Source organism: Monodon monoceros, unplaced genomic scaffold, assembly GCF_005190385.1.
Source record: "Monodon monoceros isolate NGI ecotype Baffin Bay Population unplaced genomic scaffold, NGI_Narwhal_1 Super_Scaffold_2, whole genome shotgun sequence".
NCBI classification, from domain to species: domain Eukaryota; kingdom Metazoa; phylum Chordata; class Mammalia; order Artiodactyla; family Monodontidae; genus Monodon; species Monodon monoceros.
The window spans coordinates 77,655,334-77,678,408 of NW_021703776.1; the positions used below are offsets into that span (position 1 = coordinate 77,655,334).

The window sequence follows — 23,075 nt, forward strand, 5'->3', positions numbered from 1 at the left end:
TTGCTCAGGTTGCTACAGAAGGGAATTCCCCAACTTCTGAGCAAATTCACTAAATGCTTATAGGATTCGTTAAGAATTCTTCTACACTGTTAACCCATCTGTTTTTAGACTCATCCAACAAGTGTTAAAAATACTGTTTTCAAAACACTTTATTTACTGATATTACCTTATATCTCTACAGCACTTAATCACTTAGAAAATATTTTATACAAACATTATTTCAACCTTATTTCACAACTACCACCCACCCATGCATTTTTGTGTTTTTTCAATCAATATATAAATTTGAGTAATTATTAAGTGCCAGATGAAAGCATATAACTACATATTTATAAATGTATTTTTGGATTGAGGAAATTGAAGGTGAGGGAGATTAAATGACTAGTTCAGCATCACAAAAGAATAATTTTTAGATCCAAGGCTTGCACCCAGAGAGTAAGATGAATCCAGCACCCTTCTCATTACTTTTCAGTTTGGGAAGGCGGTTTATTCCGGCAGTGCAAATGACTAAGACCTTTTGTTGCTATGTTAGGTTTCAGCTTTACAGTGTGTTTTTTTTCCCCCCCGAGAAGTAAATCTTCCTTCCATGTAGGTGGCAAGGCTAGTTCAGGAACTAGAGAAATATTGTGATATCTGTGTTTCATCATTTCTAGAAGGAGAGGAAGTAGAAGAAAGATAAGTCAGGTATGTAATGTCAGTTTGTGTCACCTTGTGATACATTTATGGGTCTAAAATTATGTAACCACCACTTCTTTATTTGTATGTGTGCTGGAAGATCAGCCTCAAATAAAACTTGTGATGTTATTTGTTAAGTACTTTCTTTTGAGAAGCTTACACTGTTCAAAAACTTATTTTCCTAATTTTTACACCATTGTGGTAAGAAAATAGTGGCACAGGGAATTAAAATTACTTGGACAATGTCAGAAAAAGTGTGAGACAGAAGAGTTGTGTCTATACTCAAAAACTGATTTAAATACATCTGAATTCAGTCAAAGCATCAAATAACAGTGGTAATATTAATATTAGAACTTTATTATATTAATTATTTATTATATTAGTTCTGTATTCAACTTATTGTTCTTTTAGAGAATCCAACCATGTTTCATTAGGATATAGTTGCAATCAGCTTTCCTTGCAGTATTTATATAATGCCAGCAAGGAAACGCTGACATATATATTAGGATAAACTAGGTTATGCTGTGGTAAAACATTAGCCATGAATTCTGGTGGTTTAATACAATAAAGGTTTATTCTGCATCAAGTTACATGTTCAAAGCTGGACAGAGGCAGAATCTACTCAAAAACTCTGATTAAGTGGCGGGGGGCATTGACATTTCCACATGAGCTTTCAGAGTTTGCTGCAGTAGAGGAAGGGGGAGACTGGAGAATTGCACAGGGAGGTTTTCACTCCCTCACCCTGGAAGTGACATAGTCCTTTCCATTCGCATTTCTTTGTCCAAGACAGTCACACTGGCCTGCCTTACTGCAAGAACTCCTAGGAAGTTTAGTTTCCCATGTGTCCAGGAAGGAAGGAGGGCTGAATATGTAGTATTTATCTCAGCATGTTTGTGATACTCACAGCACATATTTGGGATCTGAGAGTAGAGAAGATGAAAAAGTGTGTAAAATAATAGTCTGAATAAAAGAAAACACAACTGGCTACTCAACACTGTGTATAATTCTGCTTAGATCAAGGTATATGTTTATCAATCCATCTTTCTACATATTGCTGATACATCATAAATCATTTCTTTACATACTGTATCATTCAGGGTTCTCCAGAGAAATGGAACCAATAGGATGTGTGAATGTAATTTAGAAAGAAATTTATTGTAAAGAATTGGCTCATGTGATTATTGAGGTTGGCAAATCCGAAATCTGTGGGGTAGGCTGGCAGGCTAGAGACCCAGAGAAGAGTCGATTTTGCAGTTCTAATGTACGGATCATCTGCTGTAGAATTCCCTCTTGCTCAAAAGAGGTCAGTCTTTTGTTCTATTCAGGACATTACCTGACTGGACAAGGCCCACCCACATAATCGAAGGCAATCTTCTTTATTCAGAGTTCCAGTTTAAATGTTACTGTCATCCAAAAGCACCTTATAGACATATCCAGAGAAATATTTGTCCACTTATCTGGACACCATGGCCCAGCCAAGTTGACATATAAAATTAACCATGACATATTCTCAAGTATAACTCCACCTACCAGCTATGAGAGAAAGGATGATGGACTTGCCCTTATGACCAATAACGTCAGCATGAAATATTCTTTTATAGCCGCATCCAGATATATGATTCCTTGAGAATCATCAAATGATTTCATAATAATCCCTTCAGAATTACTGCAAAATGTTTTGCTTTCAAACATTAAGCTTAGAAATGAAGTCTAAAGCCTAATGGCATTGTTTTATCCTGATTAGTTTAGTGATTCCTTTACAATGTCAGTTTGTTTGGAGGATTCTAAATTACTAAACCACTACAGTTTTTTAAATAAAAGTTTTCCTTAGAGTTTCATTAAAGCATGAACATATTTCTACCTGCCCAAATAAAATTTTAAAATGTGTATTAAAACTAGATTCCTTTCTGTTGCTGAGAATTAGGTACTTACAATTCAACAGCATGTTAAAAAGAAGGAAAAGTATTTTTGCCTGAAAAAAAAGTCGTCCAACTTTTATAAGCAGAAGAAAGGAAGAAACGATCAACTACCACAAAATAGCTGAAACACAGAACTTCATGAAATATGTTTTTCACTACTTTTTTTTGTAATGAACACTGGTAAAACACATAATCTATCTCTGAATTAAAAAAACAAGCATAATCAAGTTGTCACCTATTTCTAGAGCATTGGATCAGGATTAACAAGATAATATTGGGGGAGATTGGGATTGATATATATACACTAATATGTATAAAATAGATAACTAATAAGAACCTGCTGTACAAAAAAATAAATAAAATTCAAAATTTGGATAGAATCACCCTGTAAAAAAAACCAAGATAATGTTGGTAAATTGCTTTGAGATTCTCAGATAAAGGGCATTGAGTAAGAAAGTAGCTAGCTAAGTACTGATTATAATACATTCATACGCACAAACACACTTGTGTGTGTGTGTGTGTGTGTGTGTGTGTGTGTGTGTCATGATGGGCACTACATGTCCCTGTGTTATGTGGAGCAAAGATTCACAGCCTGGGCACTACTGACATTTTGGGTCAAGCCGACTGTTGTGGAGGGCTGTTCTGTGCACTGTGGAATGTCTACCAGCATCCCTGGCCTGTATCCAATAGATGCTAGCGACACCCCTCACTCTGTTGTGACAGCCAAAAGTGTCTCCAGACATCGCTAGATGTCCCCTGGAGGGCAGAATCGCCTCTGATCTAAAACCACTGACTTAACAGGTTACAACAGAACTAAAGTGAGGGAGTTTGAATATAAAATTCATAAATTTGGCTAAAAGGAAGCTTTCACATTTAAAAGAGAATAAAACAGTTATTTTTTTTAAGGTGATAGCTTAAAGGAGACTTTCTTTGAACTTTACAAGCTGACCCCCAGATTCATATTGGTGAACAAAAAGACAAGAATAAGATAATTTTGAACAAAATTGGTAGAGGAATCGCTCTTTTGATTAGTTGTTATTTTGATTAAGGCAGTGTGCTGTTGGAATAAAAACAAATAGACCAATGAAACATGATAGAAAGCCTAGAAACACACACAAGAACACCTAACATTTGTGGGACCTAGGACGAGGGTGCAAATGGAGGTCCGTATATCACATGTTTAAATATTTAATCAAGCTAGCAAACAAAGAAAAAATGTTTTAGATTTTTACCTTGACATGTAAACCTTCATAATGACCTGAAAGGCAAGTTTAAATTTACGGTTCTTGGAACCCTGGAGTTCTCTGAAAGAAAGTGATGGCGCAGGAAAAGCAGGCCTCAGACTCCAGCTCCTAAGCCTTTGCCCAGCCCTGTTCTCTTCCCATTCCCAAAGGTCTTATGCACTTATCTGTGTGGACAGCAGGGCCTTAGCCTGTACATCCAAGATCTTTCCACAAATCCTTCAAGACGGCTTCCACTTGGCCAGCCTCATGCTTATTGGTGGTACGGTCTGCCTTTGAGGGAAGCAGACTGTGCAGGCCCCATAAGTAGGCTCAGAATTGTTGGGCAGAAAATTCTGGGATCCAAAATATCTACCACTAGATAGGCTTAAACTTGGAACATGGGCTCTGGGTGGGCAGATCCTTTGGCCACCTCCTCTCACCATAGAAAGGGATATGGCTGGATGGGAACCAGAAAAGACCCTTTGAAACATGGATCCTAAGCTAGAGGCAATTCTTCTTGGAGTCTGTGGGTGGTATTGCACCAGTGTATATGGAAATATTTTTATATGACAGAGTTTCAAACCAGGGGGGAAAGACAGGAACATTCAATATTGGATTGAATTAATTGGTTATCCATATAGAAAAAAAATAAAATTATATCTTTTACTTAGAGCAGCACAAGATAAATTCAAGCTACATTGAATACCAAGATACTAAAAGCAAAGCTATGATCTCAGGGAGAGTATCACGTTAGACCATAGGGGAAAGCCAGACAGGTAAAACACAAAAAGTATCAGCACAGGCTCATAATTGATATCCTGTTGAGAAATTTGAAGGAATATTAAGTTATTCTGTAAACATTCACTGGAGTGCAGTTTAGAACCTCAATTCAAAGTCTAAATTTGTTGTAATGAACAATATAATTGTGGTGACCACACCACTGAAGCAGGATTAATTCTTTCCTCACCCCTTTCCCTCCCAAATCTGGTTCACATGTCTGGCTGATAATCCACACAAGCACCAATGGGGTATGAAAAGTTGTATTACTCACACAATGAAGCTTTCTGGGGAGAGTCAGACAGGCACCCAAGTAGATAAAAAAGTCTATGGAGCCCCAGTCTAATCATGAGAAAAACATTAGACAAATCTCAGTAGAGTTACATTCTACCAAATACTTGACCAATACTCCTCAAAACTGTCACAATCATTAAAACAAAGAAAATCTGAGAAACTGTCAACTAGAGGAGGCTAAGGAGAGATGACAACTTAATGTAATGTGGTCCTCCCTATGGGATCCTGCAACACAAAAGGGACATTAAATAAAAACTAAGGAAATCTGACTAAAGAATGAACTTCAGTAAATAATGTATCAATATTCATTCATTAATTGTAACAAATGTATCATACTAATGAAGGTGTTAATAACATACTAATGAAGGTGTTAATATATATATAATGTGCAAACCATATGGGAACGCTATACTATTTTTGCGTTTTCTGAAATCTAAAACTATTCTAAAAATAAAGCTTATTTAAAACCTTTATTAAAGCTTTATTTTATTTATTTTATGTTGGGGATAGGAGTTAATTTATTTTTGCTGTGTTGGGTCTTCGTTTCTGTGCGAGGGCTTTCTCTAGTTATGGCAGGCGGGGGCCACTCTTCATCGTGGTGTGCGGGCCTCACTATCGCGGCCTCTCTTGTTGCGGAGCACAGGCTCCAGATGCGCAGGCTCAGTAGTTGTGGCTCACAGGCCCAGTTGCTCCGCGGCATGTGGGATCCTCCCAGACCAGGGCTCGAACCCGTGTACCCTGCATTAGCAGGCAAATTCTCAACCACTGCGCCACCAGGGAAGCCCCTAAAGCTTTATTTTAAACAACTAGGACCAAAGGATCAATGAAAGAGAATACAGTCCCCACACAGGGATTATTCTCATAATGGAATTTGGCATGTGAAAAAGGTAGTTTTACCAATCATTGGGGGAAATGTTAGACCTTTTAAGTAATATTCCTGGGGCAACAGGTTTACACATACTGAAATGTTAAAAATAGATTCCTAGTCTCAGTATTTACAATTACATTTCAGATGGATTAGAAACAAATGCGAAAAGCAAAACAAATATTTTAAAGGAAGTTGTAGGGAATAACTTTGTAATAGAGGAGTAGGAAAGGCTGTTCTTAAATTAGATACATATGGAATAAAACAAAAGAAAAAGATTAATTTGATAAAAATTAACTGGAATTTAAAGCTAATTTAAATGAGGGGTTAAATCTAAAAACTTCAATATGATAAAAAACAAAATAAGCAAAGGGTAATGACAGTCATTCACCAGGACAAGATATATGCAACTCAAACAAATGTCAAAGAATTACAAGCAAGAATATACATATAGAAAGAAACTCTACAGATTAACAAGTAGAAGTCAAACAACTCAATGGAAAAATAAATCAGAAAAAGATATGACCAGGCAATTCATAGAAGAAGAAATTAAAAATATTCATTCTTATTAATAATTATGGAATGCAGACTTAAATAATGAAATACTAATTATCCACCCATCAGATTGGCTAGGCTTATTGGAAAATTGCAATTATTAACTGTTGCAAAGAATGAGAGGGAAATTACCAATAATTTTGGTGGGAGTTGAAATTGATGTAACTACTTTCAAGGGTCACTTGGCAATATGCAGTGAAGATGAAGACGAGCACATAGCACTAAATGTCTACAGAACAGAAATTCTCACACAAGCGCGCAAGGCTTTTCATTGCAATATCATTTATAATAAGGAAACACGGCAGATGTTCTCAGTGTAGATCAGTGGAGGAAACACAAACACTTCATGGTATATTCTTACAAAGAAATTTTCTGCATTCATTGAAATGAATGAAATATGTGTATTATCGTGTTATATTTTGAATACATATTAAGGGAAATACAGAAATTGAAGAAACATATATGAACATGAACAAATGATAAGCCAATTTCAAATCATGGTTATCTAGGCATTAAAACAGATTCCTAAAATTTTTAAGTGGCAAGTTTTTATTAATTTCATTTGAATAACAATAGAAAATGCAGAAAAGGTTTACTAAATCTTGAGAACTTAAAACAATTTTCCTTTTGCTAAATAAGATTAGGGAATTTTTCCTTTTTAATTTTTTTTAAAACTTTTTAAAATTTTATTTTAAGTCTTTATTGAATTTGTTGCAATATTGCTTCTGTTTTTTGTTTTTTGGCTGTGAGGCATGTAGGATCTTAGCTCCCCGACCAGGGATCGAACCCGCACCCCCTGTACTGGAAGGCAAAGTCTTAACTACTGGACCTCCAGGGAAGTCCCTAGTTTTTTATTGACACCTGCAAAATACATAGTTTGGCAAAAGCTGAGAAAATGACAGAATTTTGAATTGAACTTTTATTCAATATCTACCTCATACTGTGTTTATATTCCTTAAATTTATGAACATTATGTCTTTAGAAAAACTATCTTTGTCAACATTTTACTTGAAGAAAGGGACTGTTTTAATTTCTGTAATCTCTGTCCTCTGCACAGTTTCTAGAGCAAGGGAATCACTCCAAAATTGCTGAAGGAAAGAATGAGTAGTGCATCTTAGTTGCTATAATACAAATGCCTGACAGCTAGCTGTTATGCCCTGGTGGCTATAACGCAATGTTCTTAGTCATAAATTATTTAATATTTTTGTCAATATGATCAATTAAAAAATATTCTACTTGCTTTTAAATATAAAATTTCAACCATATTTTGTTATAATAGCTACCCTGTTTTCTGTAATTATTTGTCTTCTGTAAATTAGATTTATATTATCTATAATTGCAATTAAATATATACATAATTAAATATAATATATATCAGTGGTTCTTAACTGGGGGTAATTTTGCCCACCAAGGGGCATTTGACAAAGTCCAGAGATATTTTTGGTTTCCACAAATGGAGGGCATTTACTACTGGGGTCTAGAAGAAGGTAGAGGCCAGAAATGCTGCTAAACATTCCACAATGCAAAGGATAGTTCCTCACAAAAAAAAAAACCTTAGCTGGACTAAAATGTCAATAGCGCTGTTTTTGAGAACCCCGATTTATATTGAAGGGAGAAGGAAATCTATTCAAAGATGAATTATTAAACTAATTCTTCAAAGTGAGCAAATGTGTAACAGAGAGCAGGATCTCCTAGAATAAGAAATTCTCATGCTTGTTAAGGCTGCATGTTTTGTTCGTAGTTTTACTTCTTCTCTTCAGTAATGGTTAGTGGAGGGACCCCTGTCCTCTTCACTAAGTTTTACAGGACTGGAAGTGGGGCAGATCCTGACTGAGGGCAAACACTTACCTCTCTAGTGATTAGAAAAAAGGAGTTTTTGCCCAGAATAGAAACGATGAAGGGCAAACCTCCCTGGATCCCTTGGTTTTATAACCTGTAGATACATCATGCAATTAAAAAAAGGAAAGGCAAGTACATAGTTACCAGCCTTAAGAAACAATCCTCTAGTGGAGATCTCAGCTTTTGGGAAAACAAAGTAAAGCCAGATCCCATCTCCACAGAACATATGAGGACTATACATGTACTTTGCCCTCATCTGTTTGAACATGAACAAAAACCATTAAATAAGCATGCAATGGCAGTGAATATAGCTTTAGTAAACAGCACCAAATGGAGAAGGTAAATAATAAAAAAACAATTGTGAAGATCATTCATAATCTTCTGTAGTCAATGGCGAGACTTTAAGTGTACTAAAGGCCAGATAATAAATTGTTTCACTGACTTTGCATATTTTTCCATAGCCTATGCAAATAATAACTGAAATTATGTTAATCTAATATGTTGAGGCAATCTTAACTTAATCTTAACTGTAAGGGCAAGAGGAAAATGATGAAAACTTGTTTATCACTAACCCTGCTGACATTGAATCTGAACTAAATTAATTTTTCCACCTTTAACAAATTGGGAAGACAAACATCAGATATATCTCACTGTAGGAAAAAAATGAAAAGTGTTATTATGATTACTGTGAAATAAAATATACACATCCCAAATATGAGATTAAGTACGTGCATATCCCCTAGAACCATACCTGCTTCACGATTATCACTCAGTAAGTGTGAGCTACTGTTTTTATTAATGCTAAATCCCAGTACGGCTTTGAATCTAATAAGTATCTTGTGACTAACCAAATAAAGGAAACATAAGTGCAGTGTTCTCAGTCCAGAAGTGCTCATGTTGCTGATTCTAAACAGGGGAAAATATCTGAGGGAAAACCTATCTACTTATAAGAGGAATATATTTTTCTGAGATACCAGCACCAGTAAGAGAAATGCACAACGGTCATTCTTTGTGTCCAGCAAATGTTCTTTAAGCAACCCCTTTCCAGAGTCAGAGAAAGAATAGGCAATCTGAATGTGAACAGAAATCTAAGTAAGAAAAATCAATGATACATGCCATCTGCCAGCAAGAACAGATGGAATGACAGTTTTTAGCCATGTTGAGATGAGTGAAGGGAGGCATATACTGATTATGGTGAATTGGTGGAACATTGTATGGAATTCCACAGAAAGAGTAGCTCAGCTGAAAAGTGATTGTTCTGCTGATGATAATGTCAATAACATAAAACCAGCATGGGACCTATAAGAATAAAACTGTAGAATCTTATTAAAGTGCATAAAACGAGATCTGAGCAAATGTAGTACAAAAGAAAATGCATATTGAATATAATCACAAATCGGATGGTAGCAATAAATGCAGAGAGCATAAAGGTGTTTCTGGCAAGTAACATATTGAACATATACAACGACATAGTATATAATTCATGTTGTATTAAAATTTATTAGAAAGGTTTTTAAAATTTTGAAACAAGTGGTGTTATTTTGAACTACCTTTTTGCTATTAGCTACTAATTTTATTGCCTTGTGGTCAGAAAACATTGTCTAAAATTGATTTGTTGTAATTTATTGAGACTTGTGAACTAGTTCATGATCAATCAGTTTGTAAAAACAATAAAGACAGATGGGGCAGAGGGAGAAATACAGTAGACAAAATAATGAGGATCATGTTAAAAACTTTACTCCAATAATTTTGAAAACTAAAGTGAAAGTCACTCATAACAAAATTTTTAAAAATTTGTACTGATTTATAACATTAAAGCAGAATCAACATTTAAAATCTACTTACTGGAAGTATAGTTGGATAGAGGGGTGGAGAGACAGATGTGTGGTAAAGCAAGCAGAGTAGAATGTTAATGGTAGAATCTAGGTGGTAGGAGCAGGGATGTTCACTAAAATTATTTCAACTTTGCTGTTTATTTGAGAATTTTCATAATAAAATGTTGGGGGGGAAATTCTAAGTATTTATGTAGTCAGTTTTTCTCAAGTCTTGGAAGAAAGACCATCCATACCTAAGATAAATGATTCCAGAGAATAGAAAAAGTGGAAAAGATACTCAACTCACATAATCAGGCTAATATAACCTTAGTAGTAAGATGGGACACATACAAAAAAAAGAAAAAAAATTATAAACTAATTTTATGTATGAGCATTGCTGCAAAACATAAGAGAATAGCTTTATGACATTGTGGGCAGGGACATGTTTCTTAAGTAAGTTGCATAGAGTATATCCATAGGGGCAAAAAAGGCAAAAAGCACAAATGCTAAAGGAAAAAACACATTTTACTATATTAAAATTAACAGTCGATTCAAAGATAATACGTCATGAAAAGATTAAAAATAAAAACAGTCTGCCAACCAGAAGAACGATTATTATCTAAAGAATTACTATAAATAAATACTAAAAAGAAATAGCAGAAAATTAGGGAAAATATATTTACAGACAAAAGAATGTGAAATTCCAAGGGCTAATAAATATATGAAAAGATGCTCAGCCTCACAACACATTAGGGAAATGTTAAAGCAATACCAAGATAAAATTTCTATGGGAATAGCAAGCCCTGAAATATCTAACAATAAATGTTGACAAGGATGTGGACAAATGGAAACTTTCATACATTGCTGTCAGGAGTATTAAATGACTGCAGCCACTACTGAAAGCAGCTAGGCGATATCTAGTAAAATTGGGCGTGTCCATACTCTAGAACTGAGCAATATCAATTACAATGATCTCCTCTAGAAAAACTCATCCGTGTGCACAACAAGCCATGTACAAGGTTATTACTAGGAAAAAATATATTGTCCATCATTAGGAGAATTGATAATGTTGTCCTTTAAAATAAAACCTAATGCTTTAGAGAAATTAAAATGAATAAACTAGATCTACATATATGAATACAGTTACTAAGAAAAATATATTGTAAAAATATACCCAGAGACTCATAATTTTATAAAACTTTTTTTAATTTATGCTTTCATTTCATTTTTTTATACAGCAGGTTCTTATTAGGCATCAGTTTTATACACATCAGTGTATACATGTCAATCCCAATCACCCAATTCATCACACCCCCACCCCCACCCCTGCTTCCCCCCTTGGTGTCCATACGTTTGTTCTCTACATCTGTGTCTCAATTTCTACCCTGCAAACAGGTTCATCTGTACCATTTTTCTAGGTTCCACATATATGCGTTAATATACAATATTTGTTTTTCTCTTTCTGACTGACTTCACTCTGTATGACAGTCTCTAGATCCATCCACGTCTCAATAAATGAACCAATTTCGTTCCTTTTTATGGCTGAGTAATATTCTATTGTATATATGTACCACGTCTTCCTTATCCATTCGTCTGTCGATGGGCATTTAGGTTGCTTCCGTGTCCTGGCTATTGTAAATAGTGCTGCAGTGAACATTGGGGTGCATGTGTCTTTTTGAATTATGGTTTTCTCAGGGTATATACCCAGTAGTGGGATTGCTGCATCATTTGGTAATTCTATTTTTAGTTTCTTAAGGAACCTCCATACTGTTCTCCATAGTGGCTGTATCAATTTACATTCCCACAAGCAGTGCAAGAGGGCTCCCTTTTCTCCACACCCTCTCCAGCATTTGTTGTTTGTAGATTTTCTGATGATGCCCATTCTAAATGGTGTGAGGGGATACCTCATTGTAGTTTTGTTTTGCATTTCTCTAATAATTAGTGATGTTGAGCAGATTTTCATGTGCTTCTTGGCCATCTGTATGTCTTCTTTGGAGAAATGTCTATTTAGGTCGTCTGCCCATTTTTGAATTGGATTGTTTGTTTTTTTAATATTGAGCTGCATGAGCTGTTTATATATTTTGGAGATTAATCCCTTGTCCGTTGATTCATTTGCAAATATTTTCTCCCATTCTGAAAGTTTTCTTTTCATCTTGTTTATGCTTTCCTTTGCTGTACAAAAGCTTTGAAGTTTCATTAGGTCCCATTTGTTTATTTTTGTTTTTATTTCCATTACTCTAGGTGGTGGATCAAAAAAGATCTTGCTGTGATTTATGTCAAAGAGTGTTCTTCCTATGTTTTCCTCTAAGAGTTTTATAGTGTCCAGTCTTACATTTAGGTCTCTAATCCATTTTGAGTTTATTTTTGTGTATGGTGTTATGGAGTGTTCTAATTTCATTCTTTTACATGTAGCTGTCCAGTTTTCCCAGCACCACTTATTGAAGAGACTGTCTTTTCTCCATTGTATATCCTTGCCTCCTTTGTCATAGATTAGTTGACCATAGGTACATGGGTTTATCTCTGAGCTTTCTATCTTGTTCCATTGATCTATGTTTCTGTTTTTGTGCCAGTACCATATTGTACCATATTGTCTTGATTACTGTAGCTTTGTAGTATAGTCTGAAGTCAGGGAGTCTGATTCCTCCGTTTTTTTCCTTCAAGACTGCTTTGCTATTCAGGTTCTTTGGCTATTCGGGTTCTTTTGTGTCTCCATACAAATTTTAAGACTTTTTGTTCTACTTCCATAAAAAATGCCATTGGTAATTTGATAGGGATTGCATTGAATCTGTAGATTGCTTTGGGTAGTATAGTCATTTTCACAATATTGATTCTTCGAATCCAAGAACATGGTATATCTCTCCATTTGTTGGTATCATCTTTAATTTCTTTCATCATTGTCTTATAGTTTTCTGCATACAGGTCTTTTGTCTCCCTAGGCAGGTTTATTCCTAGTTATTTTATTCTTTTTGTTGTAGTGGTAAATGGGAGTGTTTCCTTAATTTCTCTTTCAGATTTTTAATCATTAGTGTATAGGAATGCAAGAGATTTCTGTGCAGTAATTTTGTATCCTGCAACTTTACCAGATTCATTGATTAGCTCTAGTAGTGTTCTGGTAGCATCTTTAGGATTCTCTATGTATAGCATCATGTCATCTGCAAACAGTGACAGTTTTACGTCCTCTTTTCCAGTTTGGATTCGTTTTATTTCTTTTTCTTCTCTGATTTCTGTGGCTAGGCCTTCCAAAACTATGTTGAATAATAGTGGTGAGAGTGGACATCCTTGTCTTGTTCCTGATCTTAGAGAAAATGCTTTCAGTTTTTCACCATTGAGAATGGTGTTTGTTGTGGGTTTGTCATATATGGCCTTTATTATGTTGAGGTAGGTTCCCTCTATGCCCACTTCCTGGAGAGTTTTTATCATAAATGGGTGTTGAATTTTGACAAAATTGTTTTCTGCATCTATTGAGATGATCATATGGTTTTTATACTTCAGTGTGTTAATATGGTGTATCACATTGATTGATTTGAGTATATTGAAGAATCCTTGCATCCCTGGGATAAATCCCACTTGATCATGGTGTATGATTCTTTTAATGTACTGTTGGATTCTGTTTGCTGGTATATTTTTTTTTTTTTTTTTTTTTTGCTGTACGCGGGCCTCTCACTGTTGTGGCCTCTCCCGTTGCAGAGCACAGGCTCCGGACGCGCAGGCTCAGCGGCCATGGCTCACGGGCCCAGCCGCTCCGCGGCATGTGGGATCCTCCCAGACCGGGGCGTGAACCCATGTCCCCTGCATTGGCAGGCGGACTCTCAACCACTGTGCCACCAGGGAAGCCCTGTTTGCTGGTATTTTGTTGAGGATTTTTGCATCTATGTTCATCAGTGATATTGGTCTGTAATTTTCTTTTTTTGTAGTATCTTTATCTGGTTTTGGTATCAGGGTGATGGTGGCCTCATAGAATGAGTTTGGGAGTGTTCCTTCCTCTGCAATGTTTTGGAAGAGTTTGAGAAGGATAGGTGTTACCTCTTCTTTAAATGTTTTATGGAATTCACCTGTGAAGCCATCTGGTCCTGGACTTTTGTTTGTTGCAAGATTTTTAATCACAGTTTCAATTTCATTAATTTAAAATTATTTCTTAATTAATTTATTAAGTTTTAAAATTTGCACAATGGGTCCATGGGATGGTGAATACACTCGTGTTGTTAATATTATGTTCTGTACCTTTATGTTTGGAGTGTTTCCTAATTAAAAATTAAAAATAGATAAAAAGGATTGATATACATGGAATATATTCCTAAGACTATGATGTTCATTCTCTAGATAAAACATTCAGAGTCAAACCTGTCAGATATCAGACACCTGAAACAGAATTGTGGCATTTCTCCCCCACTCTACCCTTACTGCATGTCAACTCATCTCCCCTACCCCCTCTTCCACCCCAGCTCATAACAAGACCTGCTTTCATAAATGATGTTTTGTCATTATTCTATGGGCTTTTATTATAGGACATTCTAAGAAACAGTTCAGGAGCTTAATTATTATAATAATATCATTAACGATGGGATCTTCTATATCACCAAGGTAGAAAGGCACATGACAATATGGAGAGTATCATAAATGTAGTGTAATATATTTAGCTTAGACTGATTTTCCCACATTTATTTTCTCTATGCTCTTTCTTCCTCTGTTTTCTTTTAAAATTTTTCTCTTTTATTTTAATAGCTGTAATCCAATTGAAATCCTTCTTGGGAGGAAGTCCAGAGAAAAGTTTAGGAATAAACAGATTAACAGAAATTATCAAGAGGATTCAAAAAAGTATTTGAATCCCTAATCCTTCTCTTGAGTAAAAGCAGCTATTCATATAGGCAAAAACTCATTTTATGAACAATACTAAAATTGTAAGGACTCTTTATTTAAAAGAGCTTCCTAAAAACTAAATATATGCATTATATCTTATAATCCTAATAGTTAAGTACTATTATTATGATCTTTTACAGTCAGGAAAACTTAAAGAGTTAAATAACTGGGCCAAAATAATGCAACTAGAAAATGGTAATATTCAAGCTCTGGTATTTCTTACTCCAAAACCAGGCTCTTAACTGGTTTTTCTTTATTACATTACCTTATTGAAAAAAAAGATTTAAATTGAGGTGACATTGGTTTATAACATTATATCATGACATAAGTTTCATGTGTACAACATTGTATTTTGACTTCTGTATACACTACGGTGTGCTCACCACCAAAAATTTAGTTTCCATCCATCACCATACAGTTGACTTCCTTTACTCCTTTTGCTTCTGCCTCTTCCCCTCTGGTAATCACTAGTCTATTCTCTGTACATTTGTGTTTTTTTGGTTTGGTTTTTGTTTTTCAATTCATTTTGTGTTGTTCGGTTTTTATATTCCAAATATGAGCAAGATCATACAGTATATTTGGTTTTCTCCATCTGACTTATTTCACTTCACATGATACCCTCAAGTTCCATCCATGTTGTCACAGATGGCAAGATTTCATTCTCTTTTAATGGCTGAGTAGAATTTCTTCATACGTATGTACATATGTGTATACATTCATTTGTCGGTGGGTATATATGTTGCTTCCATATTGTCACTATTGTAAATAATGCTGCAGTGAACATAGGGGTGCATGTATCTTTTTGAATTACTTTAGCTCTTTACTTTTCTAATCTTAAATTAGACGATTGTACTCTGGCAATTAACCTATATACAAAGGCATTTTAATAATATTTTGATAAGATTGTACAAAAATCTTCCAACTGCAATCTTTAATTAAGTCTCTCTTCACCTTACTTCCCCACCCTCAGCCTTCCACAACTCTACTCATACAATCAAAACATCAGCCTGGTATATCTTCCTTAAAATCAACTGATTAATGAATGAGCTTTTCATATCAGATCTTTATGATCTCATATTTATCCAAAAAGTGAAAATGTGGACTAAATGGTCTTTTCCAGAAGAGCATGGTTGATTTTAGTATTTTTTCCTAAGAGGGATAGGAATATATATGATGCATTTTCATGAAGAAATCCTAGAACCTCTCACAAGGTCTTGCTTTGGAATTAAGCTTTGTATTGATACAATGGGCTGCATCAGCCTACAGCTAATTCTAACCTCTGAATAAGGGGAAATAGCTGGTTTTCCAACTCTTCCAAGAATTCTTGTACTTTTGTAGGAATTCACAACAATACTAGAGAGACAGAGGGCACTATTAAATCATTTGTTTTTTTTTGTTGTTTGTTTTTTGCGGTACGCGGGCCTTTCATTGTTGTGGCCTCTCCCGTTGCGGAGCACAGGCTCCGGACGCGCAGGCTAGGCAGCCATGGCTCATGGGGCCAGCTGCTCCACGGCATGTGGGATCTTCCCGGACCGGGGCACGAACCCGTGTCCGCTGCATCGGCAGGTGGACTCTCAACCACTGCGCCACCAGGGAAGCCCCATTTGTTATATTTTTTAAAGAGAATTTTTTAAAGGGATTAGAAAATGTCAAGAAATTTTTGGAAAATCTAATTCACAAGCTGACATTTCTTCATGGAGAAGAGTTAGAAGATATACTGGAGATGATTGCTTTGATAATTCTGATATTGTTGCTTTGCCTCTGAGGGGGCACTTAATCAGACTCTAATGAAAGTGAACAATCTGAAAATTCCTTGAGAACATGCAATTATGGTGTGATGCATCTTTCAATTCACTCACTAACATTCTCAGTCCTTTAAAAAGGTACTCCAGGGCTTCCCTGGTGGCGCAGTGGTTGACAGTCCGCCTGCCAATGCAGGGGACACAGGTTCGTACCCCGGTCCGGGAGGATCCCACGTGCCACGGAGCGGCTGGGCCCGTGAGCCATGGCCGCCGAGCCTGCGCGTCCGGAGCCTGTGCTCCGCAACGGGAGAGGGGAGAGGCCACAACGGTGAGAGGCCGGCGTACCGCAAAAAAAAAAAAAAAAAAAAAAAGGTACTCCATCAGCCATTCAGATAGTAGAAATGAAAAGCAGATGGATTGTGAAGGATAAAAATTGGAAGAGAAAATTGAGGCTCAATATCACTCCTGCATGTGCGGAGTATTGCTTCCATCTCTTCAGTTTACCAAAGCTCAGGTGTAGCTGGAAAGTGATATCTCAAAGAGCCAATCTGTTAACAGCATCTGCCATCTCCACATTTGTTTTTACCATAATTTACTGTTTGTAGAGAGAGGGTTTAGAACAATGTAAGAAATCTTTACAGCTGCTCCACAAAACGCTTAACACTTCACTAATGCAAAACATCACCAATACTGAAGAGACTCTGAAGGCATACCTGGCCAACTTGTGTCACTAGAGACACTTTAAGAATCCTACTGGAACTGAGATCTTAAAAGGACCCAACTCAGTGAAAAGCAAAGATGGAAGGCTATAATTTGTAATTAGCAATTAATAAGTAAGGTTGAATGTCCAGGAAAATTTCTGCAAACCTTCAAGCTTTCTACAGTCTTCTTTATGTTTTCTCCATTGATGTAGACAAAGTACAAGGGTACACGAAATATTTGCAGCCTGAGTTGAAGATATTTTAAAGACATTAGACATCCTATTGCCTCAGGAATAACTGGAAGTAACGTTTTAAGTACTCTCAATAGGTATGAGTTTTTCCTGTCTGTCTTGACACTCAAAAATGTATATTTTTATTACTTTTTAAAAAGCATTCTCACCACACACAGACACACACACACACGTGCGCACATGCACAGGCAAAGTTAACTATGTGAGGTGATAAATGTGTTAATTATCTTGACCTTGGTAGTCATTCCACAAAGTATATAAAAATCAAATCATCACATTGTATACTTTAAAAATGTATTTTTTAAGTTAAGCTTTTTTACTTTGACATAATTACAGATTCACATGCTTAATACAAAGAAGTCTCCTGTACTTTTTACCCAGTTTTCCCCATCTTGTAAAACTGTAGAAAACATCACAACCAAGATATTGACATTGATACAGTCAAGATACAGAACAGTTCCATCCCCATGAAGATTGCTCTTGTTGCCCTGTTACAACCATACCAACTTTCATGCTGTCCTTTTTTCACTCATCATAATTCTCTGGAGGTTCATTTTAGTTTGTAATGTATCAAAAGTTTGTTCTTTTTTAATGCTGAGTAATATTCTATGGTATGAATATATCACAGTTTCCTTAATGATTCACACTTTGAAGGACATGTGGGTTGTTTCCAATTTTTGACTTTACTAATAAGCTGCTATAAACATTCGTATGTAAGTTTTTGTATGAAAAACATGTTACATTTTCATTTCTCTGGATAAATGCCCAGGATTGCAGTTGGTGGGTCAGATGGTAGTTTCATGTCCAGTTTTTTGTCAAGAAATTGCCAGTCTGTTTTCCAGACTAGTTTGTACCACTTATATTCCCACCAGCACTGTCTGAGTGATTGTTTCTTCACACCCTCACCAGCGTTTGGTGTTGTCATTATTCTTTATTTGGGCCTTTCTGACAGTTGTGTAGTAATATCTCATTGTGGTTTTAATTTGTATTTACCTAATGGATAGTAAGGTTGAGCATCTTTTCATGTATTTATTTAACATCTGTATATGCTCCTCTGTGAAGTATATCTTCATATCTTTTGCCCATTTTCTAATTGGATTGTTTATTTATTGTTTTAAGAGTTCTTTGTGTATTATCAATATTAGTCTCTGTGGTTCGCAAAAATGTTCTCTCATTCTGTTGTTTGTATTTTCATTCACTTAATGGGGTCTTTTGCTGAGAAAAAGTTTAAAATTTTGATGTCCAATTTATTAGTTTTTGCTTTTGTGGACTATGCTTTTCACGTCAAGTCTGTTAACCTTTGCCAAGGCTTAGATCCTGAAGATTTTCTTCTATGTTTTTTTCTAAAAGTTTTATAATATTATGTTCTACATTAAAGTATTTATTTAAGTCCATGATCTATATTGAGTTAATTTTTGTATAAGGTATGAAACTTAAAGGTCACAGTTTTGTTTTGTTTTGTTTTCTTGTTTTTATCTGTGGATGTCCACCTCTCTTGCATCATTCATTAAAAATCCAACTTTCCTCCATGAATTGCTTTTTTACCTTAGTCAAAGTTCAGTTAGGTATATTTATGTGGTACTACTTCTGGTTTCTCTGTCCTGTGTCAATTATATGTGCCTATTCCTTTGCCAATACCGTACAGTCTTGATTACTGTATCTATATTGTAAGTCTCAAAGTTGGGTACACTAGTCTGGCTCTGTCTTGTCACTGAAAAAAAAAAAATTAAAGCCTACTTTAAACGTCTTTGAATGCTCTTATTATATCCACAGAACCACCTAAGTACTGATTCAATATCCATAATGTTTGGCGAATAGATTCAGAGGAGGTTGCACAAGATGCAATATAGCACATTATAGCAACTAGTACTTCAGTGTTTAGTTATCATGTCTGCTTTCCATATAAGTTTTTCCAGGAGAAATACCAAGGATTACTAGTTTAAAATATTCTTTCTTGAAAACTTGCTTTACATTTTGTAGAGTACTTGACTACTATCAGATTTTAAAAGGTAAACTACTAGAAATGCTCAAAAGCGCTTTAGGAAATTGTACAGAGTTTTGTTTCTTTGCTTACATTATTTAGTCAAGTGAATATATGAAGATAAAGAAAACAGATGTAGGAGATGGAATGTAAATAGTGGCCAGTGAGACTTCCTTCCGCATGGGAAGACTGAGGTTCTTTATGACCTCACATTTCTGGCTTTCAAAAAAAATAGGGAAGTAAATATAAGTGACACTAGCCTTCAGAAATATATTAACTATAAAGCTGGCTTTAACTCAAAGTATAAATTATCTAGCACATTAAATCTCACATACAGTCTCAACTACAGTTGCAATAACAGAGAATGTCGACTTCCAGTTCTGAGGATGGATTCTGGCCCTTTTCAAATTCTAAGGAGGACCCATGAGTAGGTTCTATATGGAGGAAGATCAGGGCATCCCAAAGCAACCTACCAGATTCCCTGAGGACAGGACTGTTCACACCCAGTAGACCCCCAACTCTGACTGGAAAACAGTAGACCCCAAATTCTGACCAGAAGTAATTACTTTCCCAGCTGAGATGGAGATTAAAAGTTTACGGAGAGGAAAGTCAAGGACTGTAGTAAAAATGACTTCCCAGATCCTGAGGAATAACCTGCCATTATTTATTATTCATTTAACATTTGTTAGATGAACCACAAAAAGCCCTGTGACTGTGAAAATAAAATATTCCTGTCAGACTGTAGCTTCTGTCAGAGACCTGCCTCCTCAGGTTGAACTGACTTTGAGGTTGAATTATTTTCTAAACAATTTTTCCAAGATTTAAACCTCTACATCTCCTAATTCTTTTTAGATAAAACAAGAAAGTATGTTATATCTGTCCCAACATACTTTCAAATATGGCCATGAAATCTTGAGTTCTGAATTAAAATAATAATTTTAAATTATATCTTTCATTCATCTGTCAGTGGACATTTAGGTTGCTTGTATGTATTGACTATTGTAAATAGTGCTGTAATGAAAATTGGGGTGTGTGTATCTTTTCAAATTATGGTTTTCTCTGAATATATAAAGATGTGGTATATTTATACAATGGAATATTACTCAGCCATAAAAAAGAATGAAATAATGCCATTTGCAGCAGCATGGATGGACCTAGAGACAATCATACTAAGTGAGGTAAGACAGGCAGAGAAAGACAAATGTCATATGATATGGCTTATATGTGGAATCTAAAAAAATGATCCAAATGAACTTATATACAAAACAGAAATAGACTCACAGACATAGAAAACAAACTTATGGTTACCAGAGGAAAGAGGTGGAGGAGGGATAAATTAGGAGTTTGGGATTAACATATACTCACTACTATATATAAAATAGGTAAACAGCAAGGACCTACTGTATTGTAAGCACCCCCTTGGCCTTAGAACTTAACTCTTAAGTCTTTACACAAGACAAAATAATAATAGTTTAGTCATTAAGCAAAGTCAAGGACCTTTAGTTACTCCTCAAGGGCTACAGATAATATTCTGAGCCATATCCTGTGAGCTGTTTTGCAGATAACAAAGCTCCTACCAGGTGGAGGAAGATGACCAAATTGTAGCCATGACAGAAGCAACTCCATTTCATGGAATTCCGAGAACTGGCCTCAGAATGATGCTGATTAGACCGCCACATTACTGATTTAGAGACGACTCCTAGAGCTGACTCTGCTGCTCTGCCCCCTCCCTCTGCCAATACACCCCTGAAAATCCCCTTGCCCCCTGAGTGTCAATTGGGAGTTGGTTCTTGGACATGAGTCTACCTTATCCCCTGGTTGCTGGCTTCCACAACAATGCGACCTTTCCTTTCCTACCAATACTCGTCTCTCGAGTATTGGCTTTTGAGCGGCGAGCAACTGGACCTGGGTTTGGTAATAGTGTTGCACAGGGAACTATACTCAATATTTTGTAATAACCTATAAGGGAAAAGAATCTGAAAAAAAAATATGTATATATAACTGAATCACTTTGCTGTACACCTGAAACTAACACCTTGTAAAACTATACTTCAAATAAAATAAATATCAAATAATTTAGGATATGAATATTATGTAGCTATCATAGTGTTGAAGTTGAAGAAAAAACAGTTTCTTACACATTTTTTTGTATGTTCTGGACTCATTTCATCTTATAGAAATATTATATTTTAAGCTAAAAGTGAAGATCTGACCACTGTCCTCAGCTTCACATTTGGATTATTTAAGTGAGTTTAGTCAGTTCTTCTTGACTCTCTCACAAGTGCTGAGTAAATCTCAAGGTCAACAAATTCAAAATTGCATTCACGGAAAAACCTTTTCTACTTCCCAATACCACCAGAAAGGCTCCTTATCCACTCTTTACTCTCTTATTTAAGATGTGCACTACACACCAGTGATTAAAATTGGAGACTTCAGAACCATCCAATTAACTCAGCTTGTCCTGATTCCAAGTTTACTAGGGGGAGAAGAAGATTATGATTAAATTTGACTCTTCTAGAGACCTCCACTCTTGGCAAGATGCAGCATTAGGAAAAGGATTTACTCTTCTGTCTGAAACAATTTAAAAAAAAGGAAAAATCTTATGAAATAACAGTTTTCAGACATTGGATATCAGGCAAAACAGGACAGTGGTCTCTGAAAGGGAGGAAATAGTTGAGTCCTATGATTGCTCCAACTCATAGCATGGGGAGAGTTTCCAGGCAGCATCTCACAAAAAGGGGAATCCAGGCAGAGTCTGGTGATAACCTAAGTTGAACAGATGGAGTTGGGAGTCTGGGGAAGACAGGTGGCTAGAGTTTGCAGGGCAGAGTACCAGAAAGGAGAGACATGCACAGATAGAAAGAGCTTCAGAATTTCTGTCCGCTATTCTCCTGAATACTGATCAACACATATCTGTCAGAAAACTACCTCAGGGTAAGGAAATAATCACTCAAAATTATTAGATGAGATGATCACAAGGGCTCACACAGGGTTGAGAATAATGCACGTTCCAGTCAGAGTGGAAAACCTCAAAATTAATGGAACATCAAGTACAATACTCAGAAAAATATTGCCTCAGCAGTGAGGCAAATGCAGTCCTAGATCAAAGGTTGTTTTAGTCTTACCCAATAAATCTTAAGAGCAAACTGTTTACAAATAACTGTGCCCCAGAATAACACTCAATAATATTTATAGAAATAAAAATATAGATAGTATTAAACAAAGTAAAATCAGCAATACCTGGCCCTCAATTGAAAAAAATTACCAGGCAGAAAAAGAACAAAAATAACGGCTCTTAAAAGAGAGGAGAATCAAACAATAGGAATGGAGGCAGAAATGAAAGAGATGATAAAATTAGTAGACAAGAACAGCAAAAGTTATGAAACCTATATTAACATATGTTCAAGAAGGTAGAGGAAAAAATGAGTATGCTGAGTAGCAACAGGAAAAATATATAAGACCCAAATCAAATTTCTAGAGTTGAAAATTAGAATGTTTGAGATGAAAAAAATATGCTTGATAGAATTAACAGAAGTTAATTCTGTTAATTAACAGAATTAAGTTAATATAGATACTGCAAAA

At 35.7% G+C, this 23,075-nt stretch overlaps 1 protein-coding gene across 1 annotated transcript in view; it reads right to left on the minus strand.

The window, feature by feature from the left end:
- Positions 1 to 1,229: 1,229 nt before the first annotated feature.
- Positions 1,230 to 23,075, minus strand: part of SLC13A1 (solute carrier family 13 member 1) — a 106,230-nt gene continuing 84,384 nt past the window's right edge. The window contains exon 16 of the mRNA XM_029233996.1: positions 1,230 to 1,595. The gene's annotated coding sequence lies outside the window, so the exon portion shown is untranslated. The remainder of the gene's footprint in view (positions 1,596 to 23,075) is intronic.